Source organism: Pteropus medius, unplaced genomic scaffold (assembly GCF_902729225.1).
Source record: "Pteropus medius unplaced genomic scaffold, Ma_sr-lr_union100, whole genome shotgun sequence".
Lineage (NCBI taxonomy): Eukaryota > Metazoa > Chordata > Mammalia > Chiroptera > Pteropodidae > Pteropus > Pteropus medius.
In genome coordinates, this window is record NW_024355205.1 from 4,480,861 (window position 1) to 4,491,683 (window position 10,823).

General features: G+C 42.9%; 1 long non-coding RNA gene across 3 annotated transcripts in view; it reads right to left on the minus strand.

Annotated features, from left to right (window-relative positions):
* Positions 1-7,725, minus strand: part of LOC120598607 (uncharacterized) — a 39,213-nt gene extending 31,488 nt beyond the window's left edge. For all 3 annotated transcript variants that reach the window (XR_005651637.1, XR_005651639.1, XR_005651638.1), the window contains exons 1-3: positions 7,613-7,725; positions 6,862-7,021; positions 4,803-4,947 (exon numbers count right to left, since the gene is read on the minus strand). This is a non-coding gene — a long non-coding RNA (uncharacterized LOC120598607). The remainder of the gene's footprint in view (positions 1-4,802; positions 4,948-6,861; positions 7,022-7,612) is intronic.
* Positions 7,726-10,823: the final 3,098 nt, after the last annotated feature.

Below are 10,823 nucleotides of genomic sequence, written 5' to 3' on the forward strand. Positions count from 1 at the left end.
TTTTATACACAACTCCAACAAAGAGGGGAGAAAAAGGGAGGGAGAGAGGAAATAAGGAAAGAAGGAAGAAGGAAGGAAGGAAGGAAAAAGAAAAGACGAAGAGAAAGCAAGAAAAGCAAAAGAATTCCTGCTTTGTCCATTTTGCCTCCATTTTGCTTCCACTTGTGCTGACCTGGCCTCATAGCTCCTTTCAGCTGAATCCAAAGATTCACATTTCTGTGTCTCTCCAGTGATGGGCTTTCTTTCCTGTGGCTCCTAAATTCTCCAAGTTGAGCACAGCCAGATACGTGTCATAAGATAAAAACCGTCGTGCCTAAGAAACTTCTGGATCTCCAGGAAGTTGGCACAGAAAAGGACAGAGGGCGGCTTGAAGTCTAAACTCAAGCATCGTTGTCATGAAATTGTCATGAGGCCCACTGAGAAGGATCTGCCCCCTTTTATACTGACCGCAAAGCAACAGCTCATTAACGTGGCATCACGACAAGCCATGTGAGTGGCAGACGCCGTGCCAACTCGGGGCACTGTTTTATATTCAGCTAATGTAGACTTAATTTAGTTTCTTGGGATTAGAATGCTTCAATATTGCCTTATAAAAATATTCCATTCTGGTTCTCAGGCAGGGCATTGGTTCAGAAAAGCTGCAAGGTTTTAGCTGCTAGTTTCTTTTGCATTCCTGTTTTTGTCTGTAATTTCTAAAGGCTAGTAAGTAGACATGGCACTTTACAAATACACAAAGACAAGGGCTTGGACTTCGGTCAGAAAAACGCAACCCAAATGAAAATAATCCAAGCAGAAGTAGTGACAGTTTGGGGGACAGGCATTGGCTTTAGAAAGTGAAATTTAAAGTATTTGTTTTTGTTTTTGTTTTGAAATGGGAGTGATTTGAAAGGAAGGAGCAGCCAAGTCCTGAGGTTGTTCTGTGTTTAATCTACAGGCTCTGGTCTCAGGAGGTCACTCAATTCAAAAGCAAAGTTGTTTGAACTGACCCCTCCTCTAAAGAAACTGCTTTCTATGGCAGACAGCTCCCTTTCTTCCAATGGCTTTGTGGCTGACCTCAGCTCCCCAGACAAGTGTAGGCTTAAATAAGATAATTGCTTTCTAAGGCAGTGTGCCTCCCTTGTAGAAAATCTTCCTGAACACAGAGCATACCTCTACGGAGAGGCGACCACACCTGAAGTCACATACCTCATTGTTTCCTTTGCCTTCATCAGAAAGCTCTACCAACTGCGCCGAGCAAAAGGCAGGCATTTAACTTCCTAGAAACAAGCCAGCTAGCTACCCAGCACTGTGGCATAGTCAGTTAATCCAAGACACATTTTTATGCAAACCTCAAGTTATAACCCACATGTGGTGGCAGATCGTTATCCCAAGACTCTAAATTGAACCAGTTATATAGTTGGAGGTGGATCTATCATAATCTGGAAAACTTTTCTTTTTACTGGTCTATTTTAACAAGTGTAGGGAGGAAATAAAACTCAAAAAGCATGAACTGTTTTACATCCTGAATTGAACTTTGATAAAAATGGAAATACTCCAAAATAAAGAAATATTGGCAAAAGAGGAGGGAAAGATACAAACAAATAAAGGAGAAAATGTGGAAATAAAAATGTTCTGGTATGGCTTTGACATTTCCTGATTTAGTTAAGAGAAAAATGACAGGATACACAATTACATAGCGATATGATCCCTAGTGAGGGGAAGACGTAGAGAGAGGGAGTCAGAGACAGACAGAGGTCAAAGACTAAAACAAAATGGATCAGAATAGACTCCAGTGTTTATCCCTGGAAATGGAGATCACAGGTGACTATCATTTTCTTTGGGCTTTTTTTTGCGTTTTCCAAATGATGAGCACGTTTTTCTTTAACATAAAAAATTAATATATATAAAAAAAATTGTTTCTGATTCAAAATGCAATGATCTTTAACTCCAAGTCTGAGCACGTGAGCTGATAGGGTTGTTAAAGGTGGAGTTTCCATGTGTGCTAGTATAACCCCAGCCAAGAGGGGCGGGAGCATACACAAATGCTCCCGTACGTTTCGTGTACTGCTCATGGATAAGTATAAAGATTTTTCCAGCCTAAACGTATTTTAACAGTTTCATTGCCCCAGGCTGCAGCAACAGATGACAAAATGTTTTTAGTGCTGACCTATTGCAAATTATTACCATTACCATTAGTGAACACTGTCTGCAAAGTCAATTCCAATTGTCAATGACAGTTGGTTTATACCTTATGTGCTACAAAATGTGAGCTTAACACAGTGGAAACTAGGGTGCTGTGTGCAGGCCAGGCTCACCTTAGCTGTCAGCTTTAACTGAATAGGTTGTTTCAAGAGCCAAGATCTCCAGATTCTGGGCCATTCCAGTGCCTGGAGAAGCTAGAGATGGGAGAGCACCCGGAAATTTGCTCCAAGCGTCTGGTTCTATCTACATTAACCTGGCTGCACAATGTCTCCTCTGTACACCTTTCTATTTTCTTGGCATTTATCCTCTGGATTGCTTTCTGGATAAAAGACACCCTCAGAGGCAGACCCCAGATAGTTATGCTGGCCCACTGCCTAAAGCTATTCACTCTATTTGTTTCTCTACTTGAAAATACTTGAATTAGAGATTTTAGGTGAACAAGATCCTTTCCATAGAAATGTAAATGCTATTCACTCTATTTGTTTCTCTACTTGAAAATACTTGAATTAGAGATTTTAGGTGAACAGGATCCTTTCCATAGAAATGTAAATGCCTCAAATAGGTTATGAGCCATCAGTCCTTCAGACCTGAGCATAAACCCATTTGATCAGATTGCTTCCCTTCTAACACCTTGTTAGCTAGATTGAGAAATAGAACTTTTGAGAAATGGGACTTTTGATGATCTATAAAGGATGCTAAGTGGCAGGCAGGGTTGTAAAGACATGGCTTGAAGATTAAGGCAGCAGGTGGGCACTCTGACTCTAGGGCCTCCACCTCAAACCTCTGATCCTCCCTCTACCCTCCGACTTTGCTTTCCTCCATCAACTTCATCAGCTCCACCAGTAATCCAACCTCTGGCACTGGGCACTGCGTTTGTCCTCCACTGTCTTTCCCCCTGGGGCTAAGTCCTCTGCCTGCTGGATCTCTGCCTTCCCAGTAACCTCACTTTAGCTCCTTCCCTTTGTCTCCAGCATCTTCAGCCTCTCTCACTGGCTCCTTTAATCTGTTTTGTCATTTAAACAAACAAAAAATACTCTCCCTAAACCCACATCCCAGTCCAGCTTTGCTTCTGGGAGGAGTTGCCAGTACTCCTTGATTTTCTCGCTCTCACCTTCCACTCCCTCAACCCTTCCTTTGTCTTCTGTTTACCTCCCCACTATGAAACTGCTCTTGCCCAAATAACCAGTGATATTGTGATGAAAGCAATGGAAACTTCGGTTCTTGACTTATATGACCTCCCCAAAGCCCTTGCCCCTGGTGACCTCTTTCTGTTGCCTTGACTTTTTTCTTTGGCTTCTTTGGTCCTACTCTCCATGGGTAACTCAGTCCCCTCTCACTATCCACATGCTGATGACTCCCATGTCTGTACTCTCAGCCTAGACCATCTCCTGAGCTACACGCCCCAATCCCACCGTTTATAGGACAACCTACATCTCACAGACACGTTAATCAACATTTCCAAAATGGAACCCATCACATTCTCCCCTTCCCCACTAGCCTGATGTCTCTTGTCCTGGGAACTTTGTCCCTGAAGATTCCTCTGCTTGGAGAGTGCACCTCTTTTCCTTGACCCTCTGACGCCTTCACCTGGCTGTTATTCATCCTCTAGGTCTCAGGTTAGATGTCACTTCTTCTGGGAAGTCTTTCTTGATACTTCAAGTCTGAGTCAGGTGCTCCTATGGTTTTGGAAGCTCCCACTTGTAATCTTTTATTAAATCATCTATCCTTCCCACTGAAATATTCACTCCCTGAGGGCCGGGATCTTTCAGTCTTGTCCATTATTTCCCTTGGCCCAACATGGTGTCTGGCACATAGGATGTTCAATAAAAAATTTATTTGAAAATATAAAACAGCTCATTTCTAACACTCAAGCAGCCAGGAAAGGGGAGATAGGGGTGTCCTCCTGTCTAGCTACCCTTCCCCCATAGTCCCTGTTCATGAGATCCAGGCTTCACCACCCAGGCAAACACCCTTTGCCCCACTATTCAACTTAATCGTGGGCTGTGCAGCCTGGTGTGAACCCATTCTGGCACTCTTTTCGAGATGAATAACAATTTTTTTTTTCTAGGAGAAAATATATTCTTAGTTCTTAATATTGACTTTAAAATAGCTTTTGTAATATATATTTTTTTAAGTTGAAGACTATCTCCACCACATGTAAATGTGGATCACTCAGCACAAATTCATCCTAGGTTGGTTCTTCCAAGTAAAATAAATAACTTGCCACAGGATAATTCTTTAAAGCAATTTGGTTTATGTCTTAGCTCTTGTTTTCCTTTTGGAATCTAACTTTGCTACAGAAAAATGTTCAATTCCAATATGGTCATTTTGAAAATGCATTTTTAAAGTTCCAAAGGCTCAATAGTTTTTCCTTTTGCTTTGGCTGGTTATGAATATTTATAGGTCCAAAAACATAACCTTTGATGCTTTAATTAATGCTTACGAATACATTATGAAAGAAAGAAAATATTTTAATGAGTTTATATAAGTGAGTCATATGATTTCCCCAGCTGAAGCCACAACACACAACACTCTACACTGTAGGACATCTGTTTGTCTCTTTCGAAAGTTTTAGTATAGCATTTTGACAGCAAATTTGAAAATAACAGAGATACACTTACCGCCATGTTGGCAAAAGGTTAGTCCTGGGTCCTTTCTTCCTCAATCCTTATATCAAAGGACAGCAGCTGTTTATGAGATCCTATTAAGTTTTTAAACCAATGATGGGGGGACATCATGGCATCTCTGGCCAAAGAAAGGTATTCACTGTGGGAATAATAAGAAATGTAAAGAAAATGAAGAGAAATTGGGCAGTGAAGAGACAAATTATTCTGGCTCTGTCTGCAACTGTTGGTTAAGATTTGTTCTTGGCATCACGTGAACACTCTTCCACCCAAGAGAACTTTCAAGAAAGTACCTCATTGTACCGCTCAGATAATCACGACCTGTTAGCCCCAACGCTGGGAATGCTTTATGAGTACTTTTTGTTTCTCCTTCATTTTTCATGCTCATTTCACAAGGGCTTGCTCTTGACCTCATCTTGCTTTTCATCCTCATTTTGTCTCTAGGGTGGATAATTGTGTGGAATATAGGTCAGAGGCGGAACCTGCCCAATTTCTCTGTGTCCTGGGATTTCCAGCCTCCATCATAAGGGTCCTAATCGGAGGTTTCTCTTTAGCCTCCACCACCCACTGATCATAAAGGAAAGCATCCTGTTCTCCTTATTCTATCAGAGTTTCTCTTAACTTCTGCAGCCCCCTGCATGGTGCTGAGAATGTAGTAAATATCCCATCAATATTTAAGTCAGTGCTACTCAGTATTGTTTGGGAACTGGCAGCATTAGTCTCACTTGAGAGCTTGTGAGAAATGAAAATTCTCAGGCTAAACCTGCTGAATCAGGATCTCTGAGAGTGGGGCCAGGAGTCTGTGTTAATAAGCTCTCCAGGTGATTCCTACACAGTGTGAGAACCACTGTCTCAGCTGACAGCTGTGAATGAAGGGCAGTGACGGAGATTATCTGTGCTCTTTCCAGTTCCCAGAGGAAGGCAATCAAACTCCTTGGCAGCAGGTGACAAGGCTCTCCTGGCCAAACAGGCAGCATCTATCTCAGCCAGTGGTCCTAAACAGACCATTTTCTAAAATCATCAGTAAGGATTAAGGACCAAGCTTTACCAGCTGGGAGATTTCTCTTGAAAGTCTCAAAGTTTCTGTTCTTTTCTCTCACTGGGCCCCCTGCCCCATAACCACTTTGCAGCAACCAGTCTGATGTGCTCCCTATGTGGAGATGCCACATCCTAGTCTTTGCCCTTGTTCCTTTGTGGGTTTCTGAGTCTTCAGCAATCTAGAACTGACTCACACCTCCTTCCAAGGCTTGGCTCTGCCAGTGGACAAATATTTACTGAGCACTCGATGGCTGCAAGGTTTCATTAACTGACCCCTCTCCGTAAAACCTCCTCGGCTCACTGTTGCCCGTTCCCTGTGGAATCGCGTCTTGGTGACTGCCTGACCCACAGCAGGGCACTCAGTCATCGAAACTCAGGAAGCAATAGCTGATGCTCTTCAGCAGTCTTTGCTCTAATGATTTTCAAACTGTGTAGTAAAAGAACCATATTGGAATACCTACTCAGACAATGAAACTAAGCAATATTTTACCAGTACGAAAAATGCATTTTGAAGTTAAAATGAAGTTAAATTGTAGGTATAGTAAGTCTATTTCGATTCCCCAAATTGAAGTTAGATAAGAGCAGTCATGCCTGCCTCCGCGTCCATTTTATTTCTGAAATAGTTGGTTGCACAATATTGAGGGAGAGAAAAATCTTCATTCAGATAAGTAGTTACACATGGTAATAGTAAGTTTTTAGTATTTTTTTAAAGTTAACTTTTCTCGTAAGCTGGGGGTACTCTTTCATTAGATGGCAGGACAGCTTTATCCAAGGTTTACTCACAAGGAGATGTTTATATGGCTTTATAATGAACACACTGGCAGTCTTCAATGTGTTAAAATTTGGCATGTGTAATATTTGATAGTCCTTTTTTTATAGAGTTGGAAAAATATTTTTAATGCAATTTAAATCAAATGTCTGTGGAAACTCGCAAAACTTTTGCAGCCCTCAGGGCTCTACAAAGCACAGCAGTCACTTTACAGATGAGAGACAAAGATGAGAGAGTGAAGTCACTTACTTAGGTCCTGTGGCTTTTCGGTGTCAGAACTGGCTGCATCTCACGTCGCCTGACTCCGGGTTTTTCTTCCAGGTTTCACATGGATATCTGAGCCCCTCATGTAGATTCCAAGTGCCTTTTGCTCAGGGCCGAATCTTCCAGAGTGGGAGCTCTGTTTACCCTGCTTAAATGAATTACAGAGTGGAATGTCCCTCATCTTCAGCTGGAGGGTGCTGGGCAGGGAGAGCTGAGCAGGAATGAAGATCCCGCTAAGTGACTCGGCCTCTTTCTGGTGTCTGACCACGGGCTGGCACACACAGTCCTCTTAAAATAATATGGTTTTCCTTTTAGCAGCCGGGGTTTGGCACGCTCGCCCAGCTCTGCTTAGCTTTTCTTTCATCAGGCCTAGTCTCAGAAAGCACTTGCTCACTTAGATGAGCTGTATCTGGCATGTGCTCAATTTAGCTAACAAAGATTTTATTCTAGCAATGTGGGGGGCAGGGAAATAGGGCAGAGAAATGGTGAGGGCTTGGAGAAAAAGCGAATGTATCCAGGCATTTACAGATCGCCTCAGATATTGCAGGCCGCGTTTCACAGGTCCTTTCTCCTAGCAGCACCCCGTTTTGAGACCAGCACCCTGGAGAGGAAGGCTGAACAGGGTGAGGGCAGAGGATGCTCGGAGAAAATGGAACCGCTCTACCAGGGTTCCTGCTTAATGAAGAAAGGTCATGAAACCTTTTCTCTACCACAGCAGTTTGGCTTCCCTTTTTACCTCAGAGAACTGGCAGCAGCTCTTCGTGCAGGGCTTGCTGTAGCCTGGTGATGGGGTTATCTCCCTCTGCTCAGAGGTGAAACTCTGCCCACCTCCACACAACCTTGGAGATTTCCAAGGTACATCTGTCATCAGGAAAGAGAAATTCAGGTTTCCGGTACATCTGTCATCAGGAAAGAGAAATTCAGTTATGCAGGCCCCAAACAGCTCGCCTAATAAAGCCCCTCAGGTCTCCTAGCAATCGGCTATGCTTGAATATTTCCAACTATTTTTGCAAGGTAGAATTTAATTTTAGAAAAGTATGAAGGCCCTGTCAGTAAAACCAAAAGAGCTGGAACACAGAGGTTTAGCTGACACCAATCCTTCTAAATGCTTCACTTTATGAGGAAAATGAGCCCAGGACTGTGATTTATTCTTTACTTCCTGTTAGAATTAGAATCAAATGGATTGCTTTAATATTTTTGCCTCTCGCAAAGAAAAGTAATAAATCTAAGAAGGCTGCAAGCTGTTATGTTCAGGCCTAACCTTTCTCATATAATCACCCTACAGAAGATGTTGCTGGTTGCTTCCCCTAGTGTCTGTTCCTTTTCAGAAGAAATGGCTGGCAATGTGCTCACAGGAAAATACTCCCAGCCTCAGACTCTTCTGTACATGGACGTAGCCATGCCACCCAGCTCTGGCCAATGACATGAAAGCAAAGTCTATATCGTGGGCCTTCTAATGAAAATGGGCTCAGATAATATGTAAGTTTTGCACGCCCCTTTTTCTGTCTTCTTGGTTAGAATGTGAATATATTGGCTGGAGGCAGAGCAGCAACCTTACAACCATAAGGATAAAATCCTCACAGGAAGAATGGTGGAATAAGTAGCTAAAAGCAGTGTGGGTCCTTGACAACTGCCTTGAATAGTTGTAATAACAGCCTTTGAGTGCCCACCTCAAAACTATTTTCTTCAGCTGAACACAAAAAAACCATTTGGTTAAGACCTTGTATTTGGGTTTCCGTTAAAGGTAGCTAAATGCAATTCTAACTAATACCCTTTCAAACAACAAACTTTATACCATCACTTTAGGCCAAGGAATGGTCTGTCCTGCTGGCCGACTTTTCTCATTTCATAACATGAGGAAACTAGGGCAGTGAGAAAGTATAAAGTGAGAAATTTCCCTCTTGCTGAACCAAATTCTACCTCTCAGCCCTCAACTTCCTGAATCTCTCAGCAGCGTTTAGGCCATTGGCTACTTCTTCCTCCTTGAAATTTTCTCCTTCCTTCCTTCTGTGATATGACTTCCCCATGCTTTCCCCTCATCTTTCTAGTCTCTCATGGGTCCCTCTTCTTCCACCTGCCCCTTAAGTGCATATGTCCCCCAGGCTTGCTCCTTCTCTTAGCATCCCACACTCCCTTGCACGGCAATCTTATGTCTACCCGTGGCATCTACTATCAATGCCTAGAGTTATAGTAAAATGGTATCAATCGACACCAGAAAAAGATGTCTAGAAAGTGCTAAGAAAAAAAAAAAAAAACAACTCACAGAATAAGATGTGCTGTTTGATTCTATTTCTGTTAAGTGGGAGGAAGGAAGAATATATGCCTAGAAAAAAAAAATTCTGGAAAGGCTATATAAACAAGATATTAACAGTGGGTGGGTGGTCAGGTTTAAAATTCTTAATTCAAAGGTAAAATTAACACTTGAATCCCTAAAGATGGTGAGGAAGTAGAAATTGCTTCAATGGGTTTTCAGTCATTTCCAAATTATTTTTTCATTTTTACTCTACAGGTACTTTCTCATTCTTTTCACAGTCACTTATTCACTCAGTGAGTTTTTATCGTATGACTGCTCTGTGCCAAGGATGTGAGGAGCATTGTAAAAACAAACCCTAAGTACAAGGAGCTCTCATTTGAAGCAAACTGGGTACTATCCCGTTTTTAAATCCATAGGGAAAGGGCATCATTTGCATACTCACGTAGGAGAGATTTTCCACGCTTTGTGTTACGCAGCAGCTCCCCTGCCATCTTTCCTGACTGAGCACCAGGCATTGCACCCCGGCCCAGTCTGATTGCTCCTTCACGAACCCCAGAGACTTTCCTGGGTGGGGCGCTTGGCCGGTCGACTCCGCTGGGCCTATCTTCTCTGGGCACCCTAGGGGTAACGTCCCCAGGATGTTGGCCAGCTTTCCTGATTAACTCTAAGCACTCCAAAGCAAAAAGTTTAGGAAAAAATTATAAAACAAAAACCGCCATATACACGTCAAGCACTTCTGTCCTTGCCGCTTGCAGAACCCTCACCTCTGACAATTCCCTTTCTCCTGTGTCCAGCTCCAATTCCATAAAACTACACTTGCAAAAATACTCAGGTGAAATGAGACAACTCTTGCCTGTGCTCAGAATTGGATGTGATGGCGAACAGGCTCAAACTTCTTTACTGCTACCACCAAAACTACAAAACCAGCTGCAGCTGGGTCTGTGCTTTCTGTCCCCCCTCCCAAGGAAGTGAAAGAAGCTGCCTTCCGCCCCATTTGTGACCAATCCTGTGCTTGTTCTCTGTATTCCAGGTTCTTGCCTCTTCATCAGTCTCTCTCCACTGATCATCCTCTTTCTCTCCTGTACCTTCAACTCCTCTTTCTCTATGCTAGTTCTTTCTCATCAGCATTTAAACACACTAAAAGCCTCTTCCAATTGGGGAAACTTACTGAATGCATTGATTGTGTTATAAATTTTGGATGAGGTCAAAGCTCCATGCTGATCAGGCTGCATCTTGTGCATTTGAAAAAGAGTTGGGCCTTCTGGGGCTAGTAGGCCCATTAGCCAATTGCTTATTTACTGAACGTGCTACAACGTTTTTTCAGTCTGAGATCTGCCTTCAGTTACTGGCACCAGACCACTTCCTTGATGATTAAGCACGCCAGCTTCTCAGGAAAGGCCTCTGATGCCTCATGTGTGGAATGTTGCTCCTCTCTTGCTGCTGAGCAGTTCCTGGATGAGCAGGAAGGATGGGAATAGAAGCTGCCAGCAGGTGCTGCGTACAGCATACCCATTACTCCAGCCTCAAACACGAGCCAACAGGTCCATACGCCATCAATTCTTCATCTGAGTGGGGTGGGAGGAAGGGTTGTGTATCTAGTTCACTTTAAAGGAGGGCCACTTAAATGTCTTTTAAGTCTAAAGAACTAGAACTCATTCTTGGTGCATGAGTGGGAAGTATTTGGAAAACTGGC